This window comes from Hesperophylax consimilis, unplaced genomic scaffold (genome assembly GCF_061612785.1).
Source record: "Hesperophylax consimilis isolate HC1 unplaced genomic scaffold, BYU_Hcon_1.0 scaffold_33, whole genome shotgun sequence".
In the NCBI taxonomy this organism is placed as follows: domain Eukaryota; kingdom Metazoa; phylum Arthropoda; class Insecta; order Trichoptera; family Limnephilidae; genus Hesperophylax; species Hesperophylax consimilis.
In genome coordinates, this window is record NW_028301263.1 from 965,337 (window position 1) to 991,914 (window position 26,578).

General features: G+C 43.5%; 1 pseudogene; it reads right to left on the reverse strand.

Moving 5' to 3' along the window:
- Window positions 1-1,093: 1,093 nt before the first annotated feature.
- Window positions 1,094-3,754, reverse strand: LOC149409212 (uncharacterized; annotated as a pseudogene).
- Between the last annotated feature and the right edge of the window lie 22,824 nt (window positions 3,755-26,578).

Sequence of the window (26,578 nt, forward strand, 5' to 3'; positions counted from 1 at the left end):
TAAATACTTTAAATATATTAAGACTACTGTTATTAATAAATACCATATCAAGACCTAATAGTCCAGTCAGTGGGGAGTTTTACCTTGCAAAGGTTAGGTAGTTGCGATTTTGATATATGTTGTCACGGACGTATATATCTATAGCTTTGATAAGGGGGGGGTCCGCAAATTAAAAAAAAATATATAAGGTCATGTTTTCGTGAAAAAAAAAGTCAGTCTTAATCAATCAGCCTTTATTTTTAAATATTATATATATAAATCATTCAGTCTCTGATATTTGAACTAAAAATAAACATAACATAATTATCGCTCCTTATTTAAATAAAATCGCTTCGTTTATAACATAAAAAAAGAAATAACATAAAATAAAAGGTGGAAAACAAAATAACTTTTTTTTATACCTAATTTGTTAAGGTACACTAAACAAAAATACTCTTTCATCTTAAGAACAAATAATTTGTTTTAAAATTGAAACACCTTTTATTTAATCACATAACCAAATAATTTATTCTAAACTTTGGTCATATTGTAAGGCACTCTTTTTAATGAACTACAATTATAAAATTAAAATCAAAAAGTATCATCCTACCTACAATAACAAAATATTTTTAATGCAAATAATACTTAATGTATGAAAAAAATAAGCGTTTTCTCTCAAGCTAAATGAAGAGCTTTCATCTTAAGAACAAAATAATTTCTTTTAAACTTTGGTCGTATTATTATGACACACTTTTTTGAACTACAATATAATTAAAATTAAAAATTACCTACCTACCTACAGTAACACTAACAAAATATTGTAAATTCAAGTTATACATGAAAATAAATGTAGTTTTCTCTCAAACAAAAAAAACTGACACGAGATTCATTGTTTTACAACTACTATTAATTAAAAATTATCATTCCTTATTTCAAATAAATGGTTGTGCTTTTTTAAATAAGTTATAACTTCTTCGTAAATAATATAAAAAAATAAACAGTATCTAGGTATTACCTGTGTGAACATTATTAACGAATAACATAAAATAAAAGGTAGAAAACAAAATTACTTTTTTAGGTGAACTAATTTCTTTAGGTACCTACCTACACTAAACAAAAAATACTCTTTCATTTTAAGAACAAAATAATTTCCTCTAAACTCTGGTCATTTTGTATGGCACTCTTTTTAATGAACTACAATATAATTAAAATTAAAAAGTACCATCCTACCTACAATGACAAAATATTTTTAATGCAATAATACTTATTTGAATATAATGAAAATAAAAAGTGTTTTCGTGGCTCGCAGTTCAGTGCACCGAACATGTCCGACCGCAGGACGAAATCTCCCGAATTCAGTTTCGGTTTCGGCCGTAGTTTCGGCTGGATGGCGGCCGAAACCGAAACTAAGCCGAAACTCGTTTTTTGGCCGAAACTAGGCCGAAACCGAAACCGAAAGTTCGGTCGGACACTACTTTAAAGTAATACATTTAGTCTTTTACGTTTAATTGCTAACTGATTAATAATTTCTTCGGAATCAAGTTGCACCGCCAGATCTCGGTGTACGCTCATTAAAGCCAGACCAGTAAGTCTTTCGTCGCCCATTTTATTTCTTAGGTAAGTTTTTAACCTCTTTAATGTAGAGAAAGATCTTTCAGGGGTTGCAGTGGACACTGGGAGTGTGGCTAAAATAATTAGAAGCTTTTTTATTAAAGGGAAAAACTGATCATCGCAGTTATCGATGGTGTCGATCACAGTTGCAGGTTTTTGTGCTACAGATTTCCAGTGATTGTGCCATATCTCATATTCACTCAGAAATATTGTGCCTTTATTTTCCCCACCCAGAAATGTTTGTGTAATCTTGTTAAGATTTTCTTTTATCCTGGAGTCATTACTGGTTTTTTTCAGGTAGCAGCATTTGAATTCCTTCGATCGTCGATTCATGTGGTTTAAAACGAGCGTCGAGTTCTGTAATAACATGATCAATGAAAGGGTAAAACACATTTCGTCGGTAGTATATTTCGGCAGTTTCTGCTGCAATATTATTGCGCAGGGTTTGCCTTCCAGTTATTCTTGGCATTACTATATTGCTTGAACTCATCTGCTGTGCTTGCTCAAAAAGAATTGCGAACTGACTTTCGTTCCGAACATTTAGTAAAGTCGTTTTTACATTTTTTGTATATTCGCAAATGTTGGTCAAATCGACATTGACTTTCTGCATTGCTTTGTTAAGGTTTGCTGTATATGAAAAAACTTTTCTCAGTATAACTAAAGAAACAATAAACTGGCTGTTATCCATAGCGATTTGAAGATGGTATGCTTGAGTAGCGACGTCGCTACTAGCAGCATCTTGAAGTGCCCCAAGTGTTTCGCATATAACGGGAACCATTTCTGCAAATCTTTCGACAGCCACGTGTTTCTCGGTCCATCGTGTCTCACAAAGAGAGATAAGCGTTGAATGAGATAAATTAATTTGATCCGCAATTTTCTTCAAAAGTCCGTCGCGAAGCGGTGATAGGCGAAAAAAGTTTATTACGCTCTTAATGGTTCCGATACAGTTACGTATTATTGGTATCTCACATGAATGCGCTAAAACTAAGTTGAGAACATGAGCAACACAGTGTACGAATTGCGCTCTCGGGTATTGCTCTGCGATTATTGTTCTTACGCCCCGTAACCGGCCGCTCATCACTGCAGCGCCATCATAGCCTTGACCAATCCATTTATCCATATCCAAATTATGTGATAAGAGATGTGATATAATAGTCGTTGCCAAAGCTTGAGCTGAAACATCTTCTACGTGGATGAATTCTAAAAAATCTTCCCGTATAACCGATTTCCCAGATGAGCAGTGTACGTATCGTAAACATAACGCTAATTGTTCTCGCCGTGATATGTCTTGTGTTTCATCAGCAAGTACAGTAAAAAAACCAGCCTCTTTGACCCTATTAAGTACTTGCGCTTGAATAGCACTACCACATAGTTCAATCACTTGATTTTGAATTCCTGGTGACGTATACATGGCTCTACTGTGAATGTTTTGTGTTAGTAAATGATTTTTAAGTGCTTCATCGCCAGATCGCGCACGAAAACGAAGAAGTGCTCTAAAACTACCATCATTATGTTCGGGTTCATTTATCCCAGTTTCTCCAAAATCACGACTTCCTCTTAGTGCTATTTCTTGCCTTCCACAAAGAATAATTGTTTCAACAATGGCTTTCAATCTTTTTCTGTTCTCTTCGGCAATTTAACTGTTTTCTGCATTCATGCACTCCATAACATCAAACGTTTTTCCTTCCATGATCCTTGCAAAATTTGCTGCCTGCTCAACAGCAAATTTATGATACTTAGTATCTGCATGGTGATCAAAGCTCTCTAAAGCTTTCTTCCAGTAAGTAAATGGCTTACTAACCAAGGCTCCAAGTTCTTGCTGACCACGACCGCCATGCTTTTTTCCAAATAAAACACATACTTTGCAAAGTGCTCCCTGCATGACGTTTGAATATACAAGCCATGAGTACCTGGTAGTCCAATGGCGTTGAAAAGAAAGTTTCTTTTTACCAGTGATAGTGACTGGAAATTTAAATGTATCCGGAGGGGTCCAAAGCTCTTTTAATGCTCTCAGCTTTTCCTCGTCATTGCTTGGAGGATGACATCCGTAGAGCGCAATATCATAACCCGTCCTGGCTGCGGCTGCGGACGTAGCCGAACACAAATCCATCCTGGCTGTAACAAAGACATATTTGACTAAAACAAAACAACAGCACATACCCATCTTCAAACAGCTTTTTGGTCATATTTAATTGTAAGAATAATAATAATAATTTGTGACTCTAATACTCTAATCCATACTATAATTAAATCGTAAGCGTTCCGTTTCTGTAAGTACATAAATATTTACAAAAAAAAACAATTCATACGCACTATAATTATGTTACTGAGGTCAATAAAATAGTTATTAAAATTTTTGTCTGTTTGTCTGTGCGTTTGACCACGCTAATCTCAGAATCGGCTTAATCGATTTGTATGCGGTTTTGTTTAACATTTTAGTCTATGTTTCATTCCAATCGGTTCATAAACTAAAAAGTTATGTTAAGAATAAGAATTTTCAACTAAAAATTAAGTCTACGCGAACAATGTCGCGGGCACCAGTTAGTTGTTAGTTAAATATAATTGTATTTCTTTCTGTTAAAAGGCGAAATGATTTTATAACACTTAGGTACACGTCGCATATACACTGAAATTACCATTTGTCAAATATTTTATGCTCACGGCAAAACATTTGTTTACAGAAATTCTCTGGGAATAAAAATAAGAGCAGGATAAAAGTTTTTAAAATTCTAGTAACTGGGTTCCTTCCTAATAAAATAAACAGGAGACTTACCTTTCTTCACTTCATCGTCATCAGTATCTGTGGATGGCCCCGCTCTATTTATTCCTACTTCTTCAATATGTCAGGATTCCACATTGTCTTTTGATAAAAGTTCATTGGGATTTGGTCTCTCTTTCTTAGAAAAAAAAACTCAAAAGAGATACCTGATTTGATCGTTTCATACTTTTAAATGCGACACTTCTTTCTGTATTAAAACAACTGACAACTGCGCAACGCGAAGAGACAAAATAGACTAAACTAGATTCTAGCTTGGTATGGTGCGCGCGGCCGAAACGCGGGCGGCGGCGGCGCACCGCGGCGGGGGCACTGCCCATTCCCCCGCTCCCCGCACTGTGGCGGACTTAAGAAACTATCGTATTCTACAATCGGCGCGGTGCAATGGGGGGGGTCCGGACCCCCAAGACCCCCCCCTTATATACGTCCGTGTATGTTGTTAAGATTGGGACTCTAAAGAAAAAAAAAAGTTTTCGACCTTGGGAGGGTCGAGCTCGACCCGCCATCTTGGATTGAAGGTGCCAAAATTTGTTTTTTTCAAAATAATTGTGAAGTGGTCGTTTTTACAACCAAATTGTTCAAGGCAAACTTAAAGACAACTAAATTACCTACATTTTTTGTAGAAAGTTTTTTTTTGTAAGTCTAATTTAATCTAACAAAATTGTGTTTTTCCTTGGTTGAAGAAGGACGATGTTGTATCGCAGCCGCTAAAAGCATGAAGAAACAGAATATTCTCAGCCGCCTCTTTGTATTTCACACTATTCGCGGAATACAGTAACCCTACAATAACTGTACACCATTTATTTCATATCTTGAGAGCTTCACTTACATTCATGCATCGTATCGTATGGTATTATTTTATTGAGTAAAGTGGGGAATTACTTAGCTATTTACATCAGTTCATCAAACACGGCTAAAGCCATTTTAAGGATCGTTTTTTTTTTTGTGGAAAGTACATTTCACTGTGGAAAGTACGGTAAATATACTACTGAACTGAGTTTTATGTTCATATGAAAAATGCGTGTATCTATTTGTGAAATAACACGAATTAATTCAATAAACGAAAGAGCTCAAATCACTTGTACCCTTAGAGTAAGCTTGTACCTTAGCAATTCAGCATACACATAAATGTGAATAAAGAACATTCAATTACAAGATTTCTAGTTCTTTAAATATTTTAGCTACTGAAATTATAAACGGAATCAACATAATTGTTGGAGACATGCTAGCTGAAAGAAATTGTTTTTATTGGTTTAAGTTCTGAAATACTACTTTATGCAATGTTTTATTGTTGTTTTTATGTTTTATTTTATATATTTATGTAGTACAATATATGGAATATTAATATCAGATTTTTTTTTAAAAAGACCCGTTAGTCAATCTGCCAAAAATTGGTTTATCGGGACGTTATAAAAATACATATGTAAATATTGTAAAAAAATCGTAAATCATTTTACCGCCAAACTTTTTCACTATTACGATCTAGGCAAAAAAAGAATAGCACAAAAGTTCTATTATTTGGAATATTCCAATATCATATACATATCCTTTAAATTAATTTTCCCACATCAGAAACACCAGAAAAAGCAAACAACACTGTTTTTTATATGCCTACTCACTGTTAAAACCAAAACTTTTAATTAAATAAATGTATTCTCAACTGTGTTTTATATTTCAATGTTGTGACAGCCTACTCACTGTAAAAACCTAAACTTTTAATTAAATAAATGTATTCTCAACTGTGTTTTATATTTCAATGTTGTGACAGCCTACTCACTGTAAAAACCTAAACATTTAATTAAATAAATGTATTCTCAACTGTGTTTTATATTTCAATGTTGTGACAGCCTACTCACTGTAAAAACCTAAACTTTTAATTAAATAAATGTATTCTCAACGGTGTTTTATATTTCAATGTTGTGACAGCCCTAACAACTATAGCAGCAGTCGTAAGCTTATTACTCGGTCACAAGAGAGCCGGCCGTTGGTGAGTGTTTTCATCGAATTGAAATATATCCAATATTTGGGGAAAAAATATTTTTTCATAAATTCTTACAATTTTATAGGGAATTTTAGTTTACATGTTAATTAAATCGATACCTCTCTAATAATTATATCATATGGAGAAGATGCAGATTTACATAAAACTTGGAGATCTCTTTCGACATTTATGTATTTTGAAACTAAAATAAGCATAAATAGTAGTGGTTAAACTCAGTAAAAAGCTCATAGTTTACTTATAAAATCAAATTATTTTAATCGTGGATATCCGCCAGTTTTTAAAAAGCCGTTTTTATAATGTTTATCAACACATTAGGGAGATTGCAACAATAACATTTGGCTGTCATCAGTTGTTTTGTTTTGCTCTATCTAAAATTATTTTTTTTCCATTCTATTTTGTTTTCTGGCCAAAAAAAAGTGTAGTGTGTTGTGCCTTGAGGTTTCTTCTCCCTTTTGATCTTCCAGGAGTCACTTTTCGCTGCTGATTTCCAGATATTTATAAACTTTTTTACTTCTGTCATTTTTCATACTATTATTGTAGTTGTTTACTGTTGTGAATAATGGAGGAAGATTTCCCTCCTGGACCCCCTACAAAGCCCCCAGATCCCTCTCCGGACCCCCCAGACGGGGAAAATGTAGAAATTTCTGACAGTGATTCTGTCATTTTGACTTCTACCAAAAAAAGGAAATTTACTCCTTCTTCCCCAATAAAACTTGACTCGCCTTCGACTTCACAGTCCCCACCAGCACTTTCTCAACTTCCTCCAACAAACTTTTATTCTCTTCATTCCCGTGGCCCATTCATAGTATACGCCCAAAAAACTGAGCAAGGAAAAACCATCCACCCTCTTGAATTTGGCAAATTCCTATCAAATAGCAAGAATCTTTCAATCAAGCCTGGAGGTGTAAAAGCCGAGGGTCGCTTCCGAATCTCCGTCGAATTCCTCTCAGGGTCAGCTGCCAACAGTTTCATCAAAAATATCTTCATTTCATCTAATTCAAAGTTTAAGGCATATATCCCTACTTTCAATGTCACTCGCATGGGCCTGGTCAGAGGTATCTCGACCGATCTGTCCATCGAAGAAATTCTGTCTTCACTTTCAACCCCCCAACACATTGGCAATCCCATAAAAGCCAGAAGGCTAAATTACAAGGACTCCTCTGAGGGTATAATTTCCTGGAAGCCCTCCCAATCTGTCGTTATCACCTTTGAAGGTCAATCTCTTCCCTCCCATATATATTTATTCTTCAACTCATTACCAGTTGAAATGTATACTTATCCCACCACTCAGTGTTTCAATTGCTGCCGTTATGGTCATACCAAAGCTGCATGCAGATCTCAACCCAGATGTTTTAAATGTGGAGAAAACCACGCAGCTGACCAATGTCCTTCTTCCTCCTCACCTAAATGTTTTAACTGCTCAGGCTCACATACAGCTATCAACACATCTTGCCCAGAAAAATCTCGCCAAAAAAATATTAAAATTTCTATGGCCTCTCAGAACTTGTCTTTTCTGCAGGCTTCTAAACTATTCCCGCCTGTCAAAAAATCATTTGCTGAGGCTTTATCCAGCAACTCCTCATCCAACCCTCTTCCCTCCACTACAACAACTTCTTCTCGTTCAACTAAATTCACATACCAAAACGCTATTTCTAAACCGGCTCCTGGATACAATCAGCAACAACACAACTCACTACTCTTAAATCCCAATGGTTCACCTCTTTCAAATGCCACAAATGGGTGTGCAAATAATTATAATCCGTCCTCAATGAACTCTCTTAAACTTTCTGAAAAACTCTCCCAAGACAATTCTTCATTTATCCAAACTCTTATTATGCTTCTAATTGACCTTATTTCTTCTCAAACTAATCTACCGTCCAACGCTGCTACTATTATTTCCACATTAAAATCATTTATTCAAAATGACTCTTCAGGATGTCAGAATACTTCAGTGGAATAGCCGAAGTGCTATTTCTAACAAATCTGATCTCCTTAACCTATTAAATTCCAACATTATTTCTTTGGCTGCTATCTCGGAGACTTGGTTTACTCCATCCACCCACTTTAATGTGGGAGGGTATTCCTGTCTCCGCGACGACCGCCCGGAAGGTTCGGGCGGCGGTGCTGCCCTTTTTATTAAAAAATCCATATCATTTTCCCCAATAAATAATATCAAACCCCCCAATGCTGACTTCCAAATGGTTGCAGCTAAAATAAAGGACACATCCTTTATTTCAGTCTATCTTCCCCCAACAGCCCACTTCAATAAACAAACTTGGTTGCAAATTGTAAGTCAACTAAGCCCTCCTTTCTTTATATTAGACGATTTTAATGCCCATTCCCCCGTCTGGGGTTCTGCTTTCTCCGACCGAGATGGTCGAAGTGTGATGGATTTCCTAGATCAATCCAACCTTTTCCTTTTGAATGACGGATCTCCTACTAGGATCTCACGCCCCAGCACAAACCCCAGTGCAGTGGATCTATCGATATGTTCTACTAGTCTGGCTTCTCTCTCCTCGTGGGTGGTGTCCCCCGACCCTTGCTCCAGTGATCATTTCCCGATCACCATTACTTATCAGACTTCTTTCCAATCAGACAAGTCTCATATTTCGACAAAAATTAAAACGAAACACACCAAATGGGATGAATTTAACTCTCATATGGACAAGTTCCTATTAAATTCACCCGCCACCGATATATTTTCCGTCAAAGATGATTATAATAACTTCAAATCAATGCTCATAACTGCAATAAATAAATCAAATCCTCCCCCTAAAACTAAATCTCTCAAAAAACTCCCTCCAACTCCCTGGTGGGATGAGGAATGTTCCAAAGTAGTAAGAATTCGGAAAGCTAAATCTCTTTCCTATCGTTACAATATGACTATGGAGAACTATCTTATATACAAAAACGCTGAATCCAATGCCAAAAGGGTATTGAGGTCAAAAAAAAGATCCGGGTGGTACAACTTCTGCAGTTCAGTATCTCCGAACACTCCAATTTCGGAAGTTTGGTCTATGATCCGAAGATTTAGATCTTCCTTCAGTTCACCATCTCCTCGAGCGTCTCATTCTAAATGGATTGATGAATTTTTGGACAAAATTGCCCCCCCTTCTGTACCTAACTTAGATGAAATAACGCCCATCTATAATACTCCTATGTCTAATCATTGGCTAGACTCTCCGTTCACCTTAATTGAGCTAAAAAATTGTTTATCAACAGTCAAGGACTCATCTCCAGGCAGAGATGGTATACCTTACAGCATAATCAAAAATAGTAATGATAATGTTCTAAACCACTTCTTAAGCATCTTAAATAAAATCTTCCAGACTGGTATAATGCCTGATGACTGGAGTTGTCAAATAATCATCCCTATTTTAAAAACAAACAAATCACCAAATTCTGGATCCAACTACAGACCAATCGCTCTTTCATCCACCCTCAGTAAACTTTATGAAAAATTAATTAAAAACCGATTAGAATTTTTTGTCGAGAGTAAACAGCTTCTCTCTCCATCTCAATTTGGATTTAGGAAAAAAAAATCCACTCAAGATAACCTTGCCATCATCAGTACTGATATTAATTTATCAATTTCTAAACAGGAAGTTTGTCTTGCCGTCTTTATAGATATAGAAGGCGCCTTTGACAATGTTTCCATCCCAATCTTGAAAAAAAAACTTCTAGGCCTTGGCCTTCCCCCCATGTTTGTCCAATCTATTATTAATCTATTTCTAGATAGAAAAAATTTCATTGAACTTCCAGATATTTTTCCTCAAAGTAGGTCTATTTGGAAGGGTTTACCACAAGGCGATGTATTGTCCCCCTTACTGTATAATATATACACATATGATATGCATGTCGCTATTCCCCCACAAGTAAAAGTTATTGAGTTCGCAGATGACATAGCTTTCTTCTTATCATCCAAAATCATCCCTCTCGCCGTCAAATATCTTAACGAAGCCATGAATGCCCTTTGCACATGGCTCACGTTAAATGGTCTTGAACTTTCAATCCAAAAGACTCAGTGTGTCACCTTCTCAAACCTCCATAAAAACCCCCCCGTTCAAATTTTATTTAAAAATTCTCCAATCCCCAACGCTTCTGAAGTAAAATTTTTGGGAGTAACATTTGATAGGAAACTTAAATGGTCTTCACATATTAATAATTTAGTTACTAAATGCGAAAAAAATTTAAATATCATCAGATCATTATCTGGCGTTTGGTGGGGTGCTCACCCTTCTTGCATCAAGTTGCTTTACAACGCACTTATTCGAAGCCATCTTGACTATGCCTGCCCACTTTTTAGTACTGCCTCAAAAAATGTACTTGATAAATTAGACAAAATTCAATCTAAATCTTTGCGAATTATAACTGGAGCGATGCAATCGTCACCCATCAATTCCCTTCAAGTAGAATGTTCTGATCCTCCTCTTTATTTAAGGCGTCAACTATTTACTGACAAATTTGTTCTTAAATGTTTAAATTCTAAATGTCATCAGGTTATCCCCAGCGTCTCGTTGTTCATTGACTCAACCCATTCATCTACAAACAGAGCTTCAACTAAACCTCTTCCTGACATCTGTAAAAATTTTAAGTCTCTCTCAGAACTTCACATCATCCAAAATGATCTACTACCCTTATACAAATTAAAATATAGTCACGTCACCCTATCCCCAACAATAATATAAGGGATCGGAATCCTTAAAAGTCATTCCAATCTCCCGGCCCGAACTGTCAATAATATGTTCAATGACATTATTTCATCTAAATGGCCCAACTTTTCTCTTTTATTTACTGATGGATCCAAATCTCCCGACTCTCCTAACTGTGGTATAGGTATTAACGTTTACCACAATAATTCTAATGACAGAATATTTCATTCAATTTCAAATCAATTTTCAATATTTTCAGCCGAGTGCATGGCTATAATAGAATCTCTCAAATATATAATCAAAAATAATTTTGAACATTCCCTCGTTCTCTCTGACTCTCTCAGTTCCCTACAAAAACTTAAATCCAGTCCTCTTCTTCATCCTGATGATCACTTTGTATGCCTTATTCGAGAGATGATAGCCTCCATTCAAAGCTATGGTAAAACTGTAACTCTGATTTGGATTCCTGGACATGTTGGTATCATGGGTAATGATATTGCGGATGCCTTGGCAAAACAAGGAGCGTCCAACCCTGTTGTTACCCTCGTAAACCACATTCCCCTATCTGACATTTTTTCCATCATCAAAGATAGATCCCGCAATGTTTGGTCGGAGTATTGGCACATTGCTAGTCAATCCAAGGGAGCCTGCTATGCCTCAATACAAAGGACTATTCCATCAAAACCATGGTTTCAGCAATTCCCTCATTTTTCCAAAAAAGAAATTTCTTCACTCATTCGAATGAGGATCGGACATTGTTCCGTTCCTTCCCATCTTTTTAAAATTCACGTTGTTGACTCCCCAGATTGTACATTCTGTGGTCTAGAAGTGGGAACTTTAGATCACATATTTTTTGGTTGTCCCTCTCTAAACAAATATCCTCTATTCTATCAAGCCTTATGTAAAATTGCCTCCCCTCCATTCAACATCTCGTCTCTTCTAAGTCTGAACTCGACTCCAATTTTCATTATAATTTTGAAATTTGCCTATTTAAATAAAATTAATATTTAAATTCACCTTTCATTTCTCAATAATTTTAAATGATGGCCAAGAACACCCTTGAAGGGTGAAAGCCAGAAATAATGTTAAAAAAAAAAAAAACACATTAGGGAATCTCAAGGGAAAATTCCCACATTGTAGGGAAAAATTGAAAGCCAGCTACCACATAAACGGCTAAGATAAAACACGCTATTTTGAATTTGTCATCGGGAATGTTCGTTGTTGTCGATCGGGAGACCTCGGGTGTTTATGCCCGGATAGTATAAACAAACCACTTGCTCAGTAACGTTTTGGCGGAATTGTCTACAAAATACGATGAGGGCGACACAGTTGACCAATTTTTTAACTATTTTAGTAAATTTCGACAAAATCGTTATCTCTGCTACCCTCAACGGTTATGCATAATATAAAACATTGGAAAATAACTATTATAATATTGTGCTTTATTTTTATAGCGCTATTAATAAAGCTTATTTCTACTCCGTTTCGCTAGATTTTTAGATAATATTTTTTATTATGTGGGTCGGTCCCCCTAGTTAAATGTTATGTAAGTTTTATGATTTTTTTATTGTACAGGAAGACGAAGCGACTCATGCCTTCGAAACGACTGATAGTGCACGTCCGGTCTGCTATCTGCAGGAAGAAGATTGGCAGAAAATAGAAAGAACAAATTAGAGGACGATACTTTGTCGTTTTCTTGCGTAAAACCGCTCAAGAGTTTCAACTGCCTGAAGTATGGAACTATGGAATTTCTTCCGATTTGGGGAAAGAGAGGCCAAAGTAAGAGAATGAGAAGAGGTAGGTTGGGATATCATATACCTGGCCATCCAGTGTACATTCTATTTATTTATTCATCGTCAAGGGGACTTAATATATATGGCTGATCGCTAAGCTAGAGAAAATTGGACTGGAAGACAAAGCTTTATCTTGTTTCCAGAGTTACTTAAAAAATAGAGAACAATACAATATATTTTGTGGATTTTTAAATACATAAATGAAAAGATTTATTTATTTATTATTTAGTGCACTTGATTCAAGAGGTTATTCTATATTGATGGATGTATCGAACGCATTACGCAATGCTACCCAAAGGCCGCAAAGCAGATGTCTGACCATGTGAGGATAAGAAAGCTGTATTTACCCGGCCGGCGAGTACTGAGCACAACGCGCGCCAGGACACAGTATTTACGTAGTATCCCCTCCCCGGCTCGAGAGCACTGGGCACATCGCAAGCCATGGACCCAGTATTTACGTAGCATCCCCTCTCCTTTGCCCAGGCGAAGCTAGGCCAAACACTGAACAGCAATGGTCAGCCAATCAGCGCAAAGCCACAATAATGCTAGAAATATTTCTCTTTTCATATATAATTGCGCAAATTAATGTTAGATTTGCGTGAGTCTCGCCGCAACAATGCTAAATAAAAATATACAGGTTGAAAGGCTGGACTCACGTCTATGTTGTAAAGTAATATTGAAATATGTAAACATTAATATTAAGTAGTTATAAGGATTTCCTCACACCAATATCGGTCTGAGGACCCACTGATTCATATTGTACAATTTATTATAAAAACATTAAAAATGCTAGGGAAAAACAGTTTTCATGAGATGAAGCGGCGTAAAGAGTACTATTGAATAAACAATTTTAATATTGACTATTAAAGTCATATGAAAACACACGAAGCTGCACAAAAATGCACCTAGTTTACGCGGGGCATTTTAGACGCGCGCACACCGATGTGTGCACGCCCCCGCTAGTCCTATATATACTGCGCGTAAAGCAATCTCAAGTCTCTCTCTTCCGACATCTACTCTGACCGCTTCACTCTGGACTGCTTCTCCCGCTGGAACTACTACAACCGCCTTTGACTTCTGACCTCTCGCTTCCTTGGACTACCTACTGCTCTTTCCTTGGATACACGACATCACAGCAACCGGAAAAGGCCCTGAACATAAAGCAGCTCACCGACTAGAAGATTCAGCACCCCTTATTTACAGTCAATGTAGAGGATTTGCGTCTGATACAATGGTAGAAGTAAAGAAAGAAAAAAATTCCCATACAATCAATGTATTTCAGAGGTTCAGAATTTGTGGAATATTTAAAGTTTTTTTTAATGTGATCATAGTTCTAAAAATGTGTAATTTTAATATCGTCATTATAATTATGTATTTTAAAAACGATCTAAAACCACACTTTCTGAAACGGTTCCAATTGGCTACTACGTCATTTCAACATAGAAAATGCCACTGGCTGGTAAGACAGATACAACGCCGTCGAATTCACGAATAAAAACGAACATGTCGTTTTGGCGGCAAATCGAAAATTACACATTTTAAATCGTTAACATAAAGATACTTTCACTATCGTATTTTTTTCGACAGTAAAAAAGGTGATAAAATTCATCCTTTTAACCAGAAAACGTTGGAATTTCGAAAAAAGTTATTAACCTCCCTAGGTTAGTGCAATCTCTGTTGCGGCCGTAGAGGAACTCACCATCGTGTTTTATATCGATAAAAAAACATTTATTCATTGATAAAATAATACAAAGCCCCTATTCAGCGTTGACGTTTCAGTTTTAGATGATCAACCTTTATTGAACAAAAAAATATATTTGACAAAACTCGACAGACTTTGTTGAAAGAGGGTTCATACTAGTCAATATGCATATGATCAACTAAAATTGAAAACGTCTGAAGAGGCATTATTAGCTCGGAATGGACATAAAGTTTTATTCTTCGTTGACCTTCCAGGTAAACCGCAAATTTCCGTTGGGCAGTTTTGGCTCTAAACAGAATTTTGATTTAAGGGGGTGACATATTACGCTATATGCATCAAAGGGTTTTATATAACTCCATATCGTTTTCCATACAGACCTGGCACACCTGACAGATGTGTAGGCGGGGCGACGATGATGCGCCGTGATCTGGAATAGCCAAATTATGCGACCCCCTCTCCTGCCGTAGGAAGAGAGGGGGTCAGACCAATTTTCGGAGCCCCGTGAGATCACGCGGCTATCATACTATATCATATTGTTACATTCTGCGAGGTGCAGTCCAGCTAAGGACTATTTCTCGCGACCTGAGGGTAAGTCACCTGGGGGATGGTTTTTTTCTGCCCTAATGCTTGGGCTGCCTTGACAACTTGGGGGCTTTAAAATACTATGCTTTTTTGTATTTTATACTATATTTTTTGTATTTGAGACTGAGTTTTTTGTCGGTATTAGTTTAGGATTTAACTAATCGAATACTATCTTTTTTGTATCGGTTGTACTTTGAATATTCTTTTTTTAGAGCCAGAATTAGGGTGGGTAGATGATGGGTACTGGGTGGGGGTAGGAAGGGTTCTCGTAGGGGCTAGGTTTACCTAGGCACGAAATGCTAGGGTTCGGGTGGGAAGTTAATTTTTTATAAAATGGTATGGCTAAATCCACCATGTGTTTGCGGAGTGGGGGGATGTTCGAGCCTTTATTAATTATGCTGTTTCGTACGAACCAAGGGCTTTTGGTGTACCGTCTGAGTGAGGCATTCTGGAATTGCTCGAGTCGCTTTGTGTTTCCGCTGGCCCATATAGGGCTAGCGTAGGTAATGATGGGGCGGATTTGGGATTTGTATATGAGGAGTTTATTGGATATTGAAGTTTTTGAGTTTTTGTGTAGTAGTAGTGATAAAGCGCCGGCGGTTTGCCGGGCTTTTGTTAAAGTGTTTTTGATGTGGGGTGACCAAGTTAATTTATTTTATTTATTTATATTTTACATGTATATTTACAGAATAAAAATATCCATTAACAAAGATACATTATACAATCATAATTGCCTAATTAGCAATTAAAATTTAGTGATGCGCAGGTGGAAAATGTCGATGTCAGAGGCTAGTGAGTTAAGAAGGCCTATCATTCTTCCGAGAGGCATTGCTGATGGTAAGTTAGTCCTACATCTCGGAAGAATGAATGGTTTGTGTCTACGCGCTCTTGCGAAGTTATCAGGGACGTAAAATAAAATTTTATTCAAAATTTCTGGATTGTTGATGTGACCGTTCAACAAGTTATAGGCCATCATCAGCAACGCAGCTTTCCGCCTGTTGACAAGACTATCGATACCTAGCATTCCGGAAAGGAAGGCTGATGGGTATAAATAGGGATAGTACCCGAAGTCTCTAAGATAAAGATAACGTAGAAACTTCTTTTGTACTTTCTCTACCATAGAAGTGTACGTTGCATCCCCTGGTCCCCATATTATTGAGCCACTTTCCAAAATACTACGTACTAGGCTAAAATATAGCAAGCGAACCACGGCAGAGCTGCAGAAATGCCTGGAGTTACATAGCACAAATCCAAGCATTCTCAAAGCCCTGCTGCATATCGTTTCAATATGAACGTGAAATGTTAAGTGTGGGTCAAAGGTTATTCCCAAATCTTTCGGTTCAGAAATATGTTTAAGAGAACATTGGGACATCCTATAGTTGTAATAAATCACAGTGTTTGCTCTAGTATAGCACATTATGGCGCATTTCTTAAAATTAAAACCTAATTTGTTAATTTCACTCTATACCACGATAGCATTTATGTCTCTCTGGAGCTGTGCGCAGTTTTCTAAGGTCCGGATTCTTAAAAATAGCTTCAAGTCATCTGCAAATAACAAAAATTTCGCAAACTTTATAGCATGATGAATGTCATTAATAAAAAGGGAAAAAAGTAAAGGACCAAGATTAGACCCTTGAGGAACCCCAGAGTTTGTGGGAAAGTACGACGAGTTAGAAATACCATACGTTACGTATTGCTGTCTACTTGATAAATAGCTTACAAATAAATTTAAAATTTTTACCGAGAATCCAAAACGGTCTAATTTATTTAAGAGTATCAGCGGGTCTACGGTATCAAAAGCCTTTGCGAAGTCGTTGTATGAGACGTCAACTTGGTTGTTACCGTCAAGAGCTTGAGATACATATTCCGTAAAGACCATCAGATTTGACACAGTCGATCTGCCAGATCTAAAACCATGTTGTTCGTCTATTAAATAAGGTTCTACTTGGGCGTAGATATATTTATGAATTATTAGTTCGAACAATTTTGCCGGAGAGGAGAGGATCGCTACTGGTCTGTAGTTAGAGACCAAATATTTATCCCCATCTGTACGGGACGGCACTGTAGTCGCCGGCCGCACAGACGATATAGCGGGAGTGGCCGGCTGGCCGCTTCGACGCCTTGGAAGGGAAGGTCGGGAAAAAGTAGGGAGAATGTTGAAAAAATGGAAAAAATGGGGAAAAATATGGGGAAAATGAAAAGTGGGGAAAAATGTGGTAAAAAATGGGGAAAAATTATTAAAGGGAAAAATGGGAAAAAATGTGGGGAAAAATTGGGAAAAATATAGGGAAGGGAGAAATGGGGAAAATGTGGGAGAAAGGTATAAGGCAGGGGGGAGGAAGGTAGGGGGGAACCTGCGCCCTGACTAGGGACGCTTCGACTATTGTGACAGTTTCTTCTTGATGAACGCCAGGGAGCCGGGAGAAAGAAGAAGGCCAGGTTGCAGTGAAGGTCCAGGGCAGAAGTGGCTTGAAGATGGCAGTCAGGGCAGTCCAGGAGAGATGTTGATGATCCGATCGTTGCTGGCTCTCTGCCAAATTGCACAAGTTGTCCGCCTTTTAAAGGACCAACGGGCCTAGCTCTCCCTTTGTTAGCGACAAATTCCGAGAATTATTTTTGGGTTCCCGGAATTTGTCACAGGACTGAGCGCCGTTGTTGCGTAACTTGGAAGGGGACACAGACATAGGAATTAATAGACGAGAAGATAAAGGCGAGGGGTAAAATCAACTGTTGAAGAACGAAGGGAGTGAAGATGACTGTGATTCGTCAATAAATCAATCTGACAGTAAATAGGCATCTCGCATTATAATATCACCATTTACTTCTTAAAAGTAAAATCTGCTTTGAATGAATAGACATTTTTACATGGGAGCGCAAATTACTCGCCACGTTATGAACAAATTTGCGAAGTCCAAATTCGGCAAAGTAAGGCAGCTTCTATATTCAGAGTCGTAGTTAGTTTCAGAGTATTTAGTTAAGACACTTTTATAAATGTTCATAATTTACTTCCCAGCAACCAACCAGCTTTGTGTTTCGCGTCCAGACGTTTCTCGATGTGATAGTAACAACTGATTCATATTATACGATGTGAATATGCTTAAAATAAAATAAAATAATGCTTATATATGGAATGTAATACGACAATTGGGTTTATTCTCTTTTTTCGCATCTATTTTTACCAGTTTTCATAGTACAAGTAAACATTTTGCCGTGTTATTTCGTAAAATGAACCGATGATGCCTCGACCATAGTTCGCACAAGAATGATGACGTCACGTTTTCAAATATCACTTGAGGCCGTACGCGAGCCCAGCCGGCTCAATGGAACCGGTATGGGGAGTGGGGATAATACGCTTTTAATCACTTAGGGCAGGTCTACCTAATATTCATATGTCTATGGAAGGGGATGATTTTGACTAGGTCCCTGACTGTTTCTTCAATCCACTTTGCCCGGGTCATTTTTATTTAAATACATTTTTGTGAGTTTGCACAAATTACATATTAAAAGGGGAATTGACATCCAAAAGGCAGTTTTGCACAATATTCAATTTTGTGCAAACGGCAAGTTTTGTAAAGGAAACTGCGTTTGCACAATTTCAAATTTTGTGCAAATTTACATATTAAAGAGAGAAAACATATATTTAAAAGGGAAGATTTGCACAATATTCAATTTTGTGCAAATCTTCCATGTTTTGTACAGATGATAGGTATTTAATTTATAAGAGGGTGTTGGGGGGTCAAGCCTTTGTTTTTTGTCTATAATGATGACTGCTTGACCCCGTGGTTTTATTTATTAATCAACAGATAAGATTACAGATTTTTTATACAGATGCAGATAAGATTACAGATTTTATAGAGAAATTTGTTGCATAAATTCGAATATGCGCAGAGATGAGTTTGTAAAGGAACTGCCTCTGCGTAAATTCAGATTTATGCAAATTAATTTAAGTCAGTGGAGGTACGTCCGGTACAATTCTCCCCCCGGTGCAGTCACGGCTGCGCCTAGCGGTCCGGACGTGTAGGTCGGCGGCGTCCTCGACGTCCGGTTCCCCTTGGCCGCTGGGGGTTATGGCTCCCATGCGGCATCCGTGGTCCGGGTGCTGTAGAGGGCGGCGCTGGTGCTGGTGCCGGTGCGGGCGCTGGTGCTGGTGCGGGGAGGATGAGGGCGAGTTTGACAGCAGGGCGGGTGTACGTTCCTGTGGCTCTTTGGACCCGGGCTGTCCTCACTTGGCCGTCGGCAGCTGGGATGGCCTCAACGATACGTCCGCGCGGCCAGCTGTTGCGTGGCAGCGCGGGGTCTAAGATGACCACCAAGTCTCCAGCTTTGAGGGGGTCAGTCGGGTGGTGCCACTTCTGTCGGGCGCCCAGGGTGGGGAGGTACTCACGGAGCCACCGCCTCCAGAACATATCGGCGAGTTGTTGGCTGATACGCCACTGGCGACGGAGACATACCTCCTCCTCCTTGCTGTCGTAGAGTGACAGATGCGGGCGGTTCCCGGCAGACCCCATGAGAAAGTGATTTGGGGTGAGGGGCTCTTCGTCCCGCGGGTCGACAGAGACATGAGTCAGTGGCCGATTGTTGACCACAAACTCAGCCTCTGCCAATGCCGTGCGCAGGGTTTCCTCCCTTGGCGCCCTCTCCTTTAAGGTGGCGCTCAGGGCTCTTTTCACCGAGCGCACCAACCTTTCCCAGGCTCCCCCCATGTGGGGACTGAGGGGGGTGATGAAGCGACACTCGATGCCCTTGGTAGCCATGGCGTCCGTCATCCTGTCATCCTGCTGCAGGGCTGCCGTGGCATCTCGAATTTCCGCGTCCGCACCACGGAAGTTTGTCCCGTTGTCTGAGTACAACACCTTGGGCTGACCTCTTCGGGCGGTCATCCGTTGTAAGGCCATAATGGCCGAGTCGGCAGACAGCGAGACCGCTAGCTCCAGATGGATGGCGCGGGTGGAGAGGCAGGTAAATAGGGCTCCATAGCGCTTCTCCCGATGTCTGCCGACGGTGATCTCCATTGGCCCGAAGTAGTCCAGTCCGCAGTGTGTAAAGGGGCGGACGTGGTGAGCCAGGCGGGTCGGCGGGAGAACCCCCATCAGTGGAGGAGAGGGCTTGCTCCGTCGTAAGCGGCAGGTGGGGCATTCATGGCTGATTTTCCTGCTGATGGTACGGAGGCGCAGGATGAAAAAGCTGCACCGGATCTCGGCCACAGTTTTCTCCGTGCTTGGATGGTCCGCCTTTTCATGGTAGTGGCGGATCAGCAGTCGGGCGTATGGATCGGAGCCATCCAAGATCACGGGGGTCTTTGCCACGCTCGTGCTTCCAGTGAGCTCCCTCAGCCGTGAGCCCATCTGCAAAACGTCATCAGGTCCGAGGAAGGGGGCCAAACTGACGAGACGACTGGAGGCAGGTAGCGCCTGGCTGCGACGAATGGTGTGCAGGTCAGTGGAGAAGGCGTCTTCTTGGGACCTTCTCACCCATCTGCGCTCAGCCTCCGTCAGCTCGTCTGCTCGTAAGGAGCCTTCAGGGGGTCGGCTTGGGCCCGTCCGACAGCGCCTGATGAAGCGTAGCACCCACGCTGTAGCCCGGATCAGCCGGTGCCATGACGAGAACCTCTCGACCAGAGGTAGGGCCTCTCCGGCTGTGGTGATGTGCCCGACGTAGTGTCGGGGCCGGGTCTCGAGGGTCTGGTCATCTGGCTTTGTGAGGGTGCGCTCCTTTGGCCAGTCGCTCTCCGGTGTGGTGAGGAAGGCGGGGCCGTTGAACCATCTTCCTTGGAGTGACAGGTCGGGCAGCTCCAAGTCCCGTGTGCCGATGTCGGCCGGGTTCTGCTTGGTGGGAACCCACCTCCAATTGGCTATGGAGGTGAGTTCATCTATTTCGCCCAACCTGTTGGACACGAACGCAGAGTACGTGCGCGGATCGGTGCGTAACCAGCACAGCACTGTGGTCGAGTCCGTCCAGAAGATGGTTGAAGCTATCTTCGCTTGGCTCTCCAACCGGATGGTTCTGGCCAATCTAGCCGCCATGAGTGCGGACTGCAGCTCAAGGCGGGGTATGGACAGCGGCTTGAGAGGTGCCACCTTACATTTGCTGGCGATGAAGGTGGCTTTTAGGGTGCCCTGCACTTCCTCCACGAAGTAGGCGACGGCACAGCAAGCTTGCTCCGAGGCGTCGCAAAAGAGGTGCAGGGTCACGCTGCTTGACCTCTGTCGGAGCGACCGTCGTGGGATGGAGACGCTGCTTTCCTGGAGCAGGCTCATCCAGTCCCTCCAGCGTTCAGCGTGCTCCAAGGTGATGTGGTCGTCCCATCCAACACTCGAACGCCACACGGCTTGCAGTAGGATCTTCGACCGTATGGTGAGGCAGGAGACGAAGCCCACCGGGTCGAAGATCTTCATCACGATGGAGAGGAGCTGCCGCTTTGTAGGCCGTGTGGCTTCCTCTAGACTGGCCGCTTCCAGGAAAGTGTAGATGCAGCGGTCGGTAGATGGGTCCCACACCAGTCCCAGGACCCTCTCGGTCTCGCTGCTCCCGCTGCTGATAGCTACCGTGGAGGTGGCGCGGTCTTCAGGGGGCACATCGGCGATGGCGTCCAGGCTGTTTGAGGCCCAGTTCGTAAGGTGGAACCCTCCCTTTGCAAGGAGGGCCCTTACGTCTCGGACTAGGGCAGCAGCTTCGTCAGGGTTGTCCACTGCGTCCAGGTAATCGTCCATGTAAAACCGTGAACGAATGGCTGCTGCGGCGGTCGGGTACTGGTGCTCGTACTGACCAGCCACCCTGTCCCGCACGTACTGGGCACTGCTGGGCGAGCAGGTAGCCCCAAACATCATGGACGCCAGCTGGTAGGTGTCCGGCTGTTGGCGGTCCGGCGACCTCCACAGGTAAAGTTGCGAAGACTGGTCCTCTTTCCTGATTTGGATCCTCAGGAACATCTCCTGGATGTCGGCGGCGATGGCTATACCGCCTTCCCGGAATCGGAGGATGTTCCCCAGGAGAGAGGACAGCAGGTCAGGGCCAGTGAGCAGTTGGTCGTTAAGTGACGTCCCTCGGCATCGGCTGGCGGCGTCGAACACAACCCTTATCTTCCCTGGCTTGTTCGGGTTGGTGACGGCGAAGTGGGGAAGATACCACTTCCGTGGGGCAGGGAGCGACGCCTCATTGGGGGAGAGGCGTCTGGCGTAGCCTTTGGCGACAAGCTGCGTCATTTTGTCATTGTACGCCGCTGCCAGGGTTGTGTCCGCTGCGAGCTTTTTCTCGAGGGACTGGAGCCGCTTCAGCGCACACTGCCGGTTGTCGGGTAGTGTGGCGTCAGGATGTCTCCACAGGAGGCCAGTTTCCCACCGCCCAGAAGGTAGGGGGCGGGTGGTTTCTGCCATTAATGCCATGGCCTTTGTGTCCATGGCATTGACTCTCGCCGCAGACGTGACGCCGAGGGAGTCGACGGCAAAGTTGGATGTTACCAACTCCCTCAGGCGGGCATCTGCAGCGGTCTCCGACTGGAGGGCCAGTGTGGTAGCTGGCCCGTCATTGCTGAGGCTCGAGCCTCCGTGGGCGATCCACCCCAAAGCGGTCCGTGACACTATTCGAGTAGTGCTATTCTCACGGACCTCTCTTGACACGATAAGGTGGGCATTATCCTGCCCGATCAAGAGTTTTGGGGTGACGCGTCTTCCAGGAACGCGCTGCTCCGGCAGGCTCAGGTCAGCTACTGTGTGGGCGGTGATGGTGAAGGTGGATTCCAATCCAGCGCCCCGGATCGTCAGTTTCACGCGTTGGGAGCGGGCGTCGGAGGTACACATCCCCTTCGCCCCGTGCAGCCGCAGACTGTGGACTGGGCCGCGTGCGCCGATCTGCGTTGCGGTGTCAGCGTCGATGAGGGTGATGGTGGATCCCTCATCCAGAAGAGCGAACGTTGACACTTCCCCGTCCGTGGGGCCCCGCAACACAACCGGCACTATTTTTAACAGCACGCGGCTGTCCACTGTCTGGCGTCAAAGGTTCACCTCCGCGACCGTCTCCCGGTGGAGCAGCCGATGATGCGGGTAGCGACACTCACCTACACCACACCACACTGTCTCCTTGCAGTCCCTGGAGTGGTGCGCCTCCAAGCACTTGCGGCACAGATTGTTAGTGCGGACTGTCTCCCACCGGAGGGAGAGCGGTTTTGCAATAAACTCGCGGCACTCCCGAGTTCTGTGTGGCTCACCGCACTGAGCGCACGCACTTTTCACTTTGTTTTCGTTTATTGTTCTCACTACGGGTGGTGGTGGGCGGTTGGCCTTCCCCTCTGGCGGTGTGGCCACAGCGTTGGCCAGCACGTGCTCCCGGCGCCCTTTGCCGGATCTCAAGGGATCCACCATCCCGCTGACCGGGATCACGCCGGCGACGCCCCTCAGAAATGCTGCCAACTGGAGGATGGTGGACTGGGTTGTTTGCCCCAGCATCCGCAGCTCCAGCAGCCAGGCCATCCTCAATGTGCATGGCATCTTGGCAGTGATGTCGGCCAGCAGGGCGGGGTTGGTGAGGTAGCCTCCCGTCCTCAAGTCCCGCAGGGAAGCCACCAGGTTCTGGATTGTCCCGGAGAAGTCAGCAATCTCCTCCAAGGTGGCTTCGGCAGACAGGAAGGGCAGCTTCCTCACCTTGTCCAGCATAAGGTTCGCTATCGAACCCGATCCGCCGTACCGCTCCTCCAGGGTCGAAATGATTTCGGGCACGCGGTCCGGGTTCAGTAGGAGCGAGTATACGTTTTCCCTCGCCTTCCCCTTAAGCGCACGCTGCAATCGTATGAGATTCTCGCTCAGCGTGAGCTTGCAGGTCGAGGTGGATTGCTCGTACTGCGCAATCCAGGCCGGCCATTCGAGGGGGTCGCCCGAGAATATGGGGAGGTCCTTGGCGGTGGACTGCCGGGCAATGAGGGCGGTCATCCGAAGGTCCTCCTCTACTGAGGGACGAGGGCTGTCCTGGGCACGCGTGGAGCGGATGGCGTCAGCCAGCAGGGTGCTCAGCTGTGCCAGGAACGGGTCGGCGCCTTGTCGGACCCACTCGCTGGTGTGATGGGCAGTCTCATCGGCGGTCGGCTGCGGGGGAAACAGCGGCGAGAAGCTCTGAGATGAGGCGCCAAGGTAACCGGCAGGAGGTGCGCCAGGGTAGGCACCAGGATGCGCTGCAGCGGGCGCAGCAGGGGACCCGCCCCCAGGGTAGGCGCCAGGATGCGCAGCAGCGGGCGCAGCAGGGGGCCCACCAGGGTGCACGGCAGGGTAGGCGGCGGGATGAGCACCAGGGGGCGCGCCAGGGTGCTCGCCAGGGCAGGCACCAGGATGTGCAGCAGCGGGCGCAGCAGGGGGTCCGCCAGGGCGCTCAGCAGGGTAGGCAGCGGGATGCGCACCAGGGGGCGCGCCGGGGTGCTTGCCAGGGCAGGCGCCAGGATGCGCAGCAGCGGGCGCAGCAGGGGGCCCGCCAGAGTAGGCGGCAGGGTGCGCACCAGGGGCCGCACCAGGGTAGGCGGCAGGGTGCGCACCAGGGGCTGCGCCAGGGTGCTCGCCAGGGCAGGCGCCAGGATGCGCAGCAGCGGGCGCAGCAGGGGGCCCGCCAGGGTAGGCGGCAGGGTGCGCACCAGGGGCCGCACCAGGGTAGGCGGCAGGGTGCGCACCAAGGGCTGCGCCAGGGTGCTCGCCAGGGTAGGCGCCAGGATGCGCAGCAGTGGGCGCAGCAGGGGGCCCGCCAGGGTAGGCGGCAGGGTGCGCACCAGGGGGCGCACCAGGGTAGGCGGCAGGGTGCGCACCAGGGGCCGCACCAGGGTAGGCGGCAGGGTGCGCACCAGGGGCCGCACCAGGGTAGGCGGCAGGATGCGCACCAGGGGCCGCCCCAGGGTAGGCGGCAGGGTGCGCACCAGGGGCCGCACCAGGGTAGGCGGCAGGGTGCGCACCAGGGGCCGCACCAGGGTATTGAAGGTTACACCCGCCCTGTCCCACCCCGGTATAGGTGACTTATGGTCACCCCTTCGGAGTTCTCGCATGAATCTAATTTTTGAATAAACGGCTCTACAAAGTATATAAATGAAGCTAGACCTTCAATGTCCCCGCATACGGTGTTAGGAAGCGGTATGCGAGCGCTTACAGGTATTAATCAAAGGACAACACAGAACAATGAGCATCAAACAATCAAGTAACAAGTGTCAGGCAAATAGTTGGTGGAGGGAACCCACACTCCAGTACCTGTAAGCACAAAAAAGAACAAAGTGAAATAATAGAGTGACGGGGGAGTTTCGCCGAGCCACGTCTGGCAGTCCTGTTGAGAGATTGGTGGTGGTTGGGGTGACTGGTGCAGGTCAGGACTTCCACACCCCTTAGCCGACCACCCGGTGGTGCCCTGAAGATAAGTATGAGAAAAAGAGGGATAAACCCTAAAGAACCTAGGGGAAAGAAGCGTCAGGAGGTCGGAGGCAGGGTGGAGGTTACCCCAATCCGCACAGTCACCCCTCTGACCACCAACGCTCCTCAGGGGTGGCGCAGGTGATTGGCGGAGTCCCCCGGTAAAAAAAAGGAAATAAAAGAAGCTCCAGCAAAGTATGCGGGGACGAGGCCCGTTGTCCAACCCCTATTGGGGAGAAGTAAACAATACAAGACAAACAACGGAGTTCAGTTCTAGCCTGTAAACTCGTTGCCGTTACTGAAAAAAGAAAAAAAAATACATATAAAAGAAGAGAAAAGAAAAGAGAAAAGGAAAACAATAAACAATCCAAAAGTGCCAAAAAAAACAAAATTGAAAGTGTAAAAATAAAATCTGCATAGTCTGTAAAGAGGACAGCATGTGAAGTATAAGATAACAAAAAAGTAAAACATAAGAAAAGAAAACTGAAAATAAGAAGAAAAATAAGAGACAAGTTATTTAAAAGAAATGTAAGCGAAAGAAAAATCATCTGCAGCAGCTGGTACAGTAAGGGAAGAAAAATAATAAAAATAAGAAGAACAGAATAGCATAAACAATAATCGGAGATTTGTAAAAGAATTAGTCATGGAGCAGGAGCAATACACCAGGGGTTCTCAGTTATCACGCTAGTCAGCGACTCTAAGCTCAGACCATCTCTCAACCCAGATCCTAGTAAACTTCCTCAGACATTCGAAATTAACTCTGTTAGAAACAAGATCGGTGTTCCACACCGGTCTAATGGGGACATTCAGACCGTCTATCATTTCGTCTCTGGCATCCTTCAAGATCTCACAGTGCCACAGAATGTGCTCGGCCGACTGGTAAGTATTGCCACAAGCGCAATTGGGATGGGTAGACAGGGCAAGGCTGTGAAGCCTCCCCCTGAATTCCCCATGTCCTGAGAGGAGCTGCGTCATGTGATGGTCCAGTTTGAGGAAGGCCCCTTCCATTCTGAGTTTAACTGATGGGAAGAAGGAAAAGGTCCATCTTCCCATGCTCGACCTATCCCAACGGACCTGCCACTCTTTAAGCGAAAGGTCCCTCATCGTCCGAAGC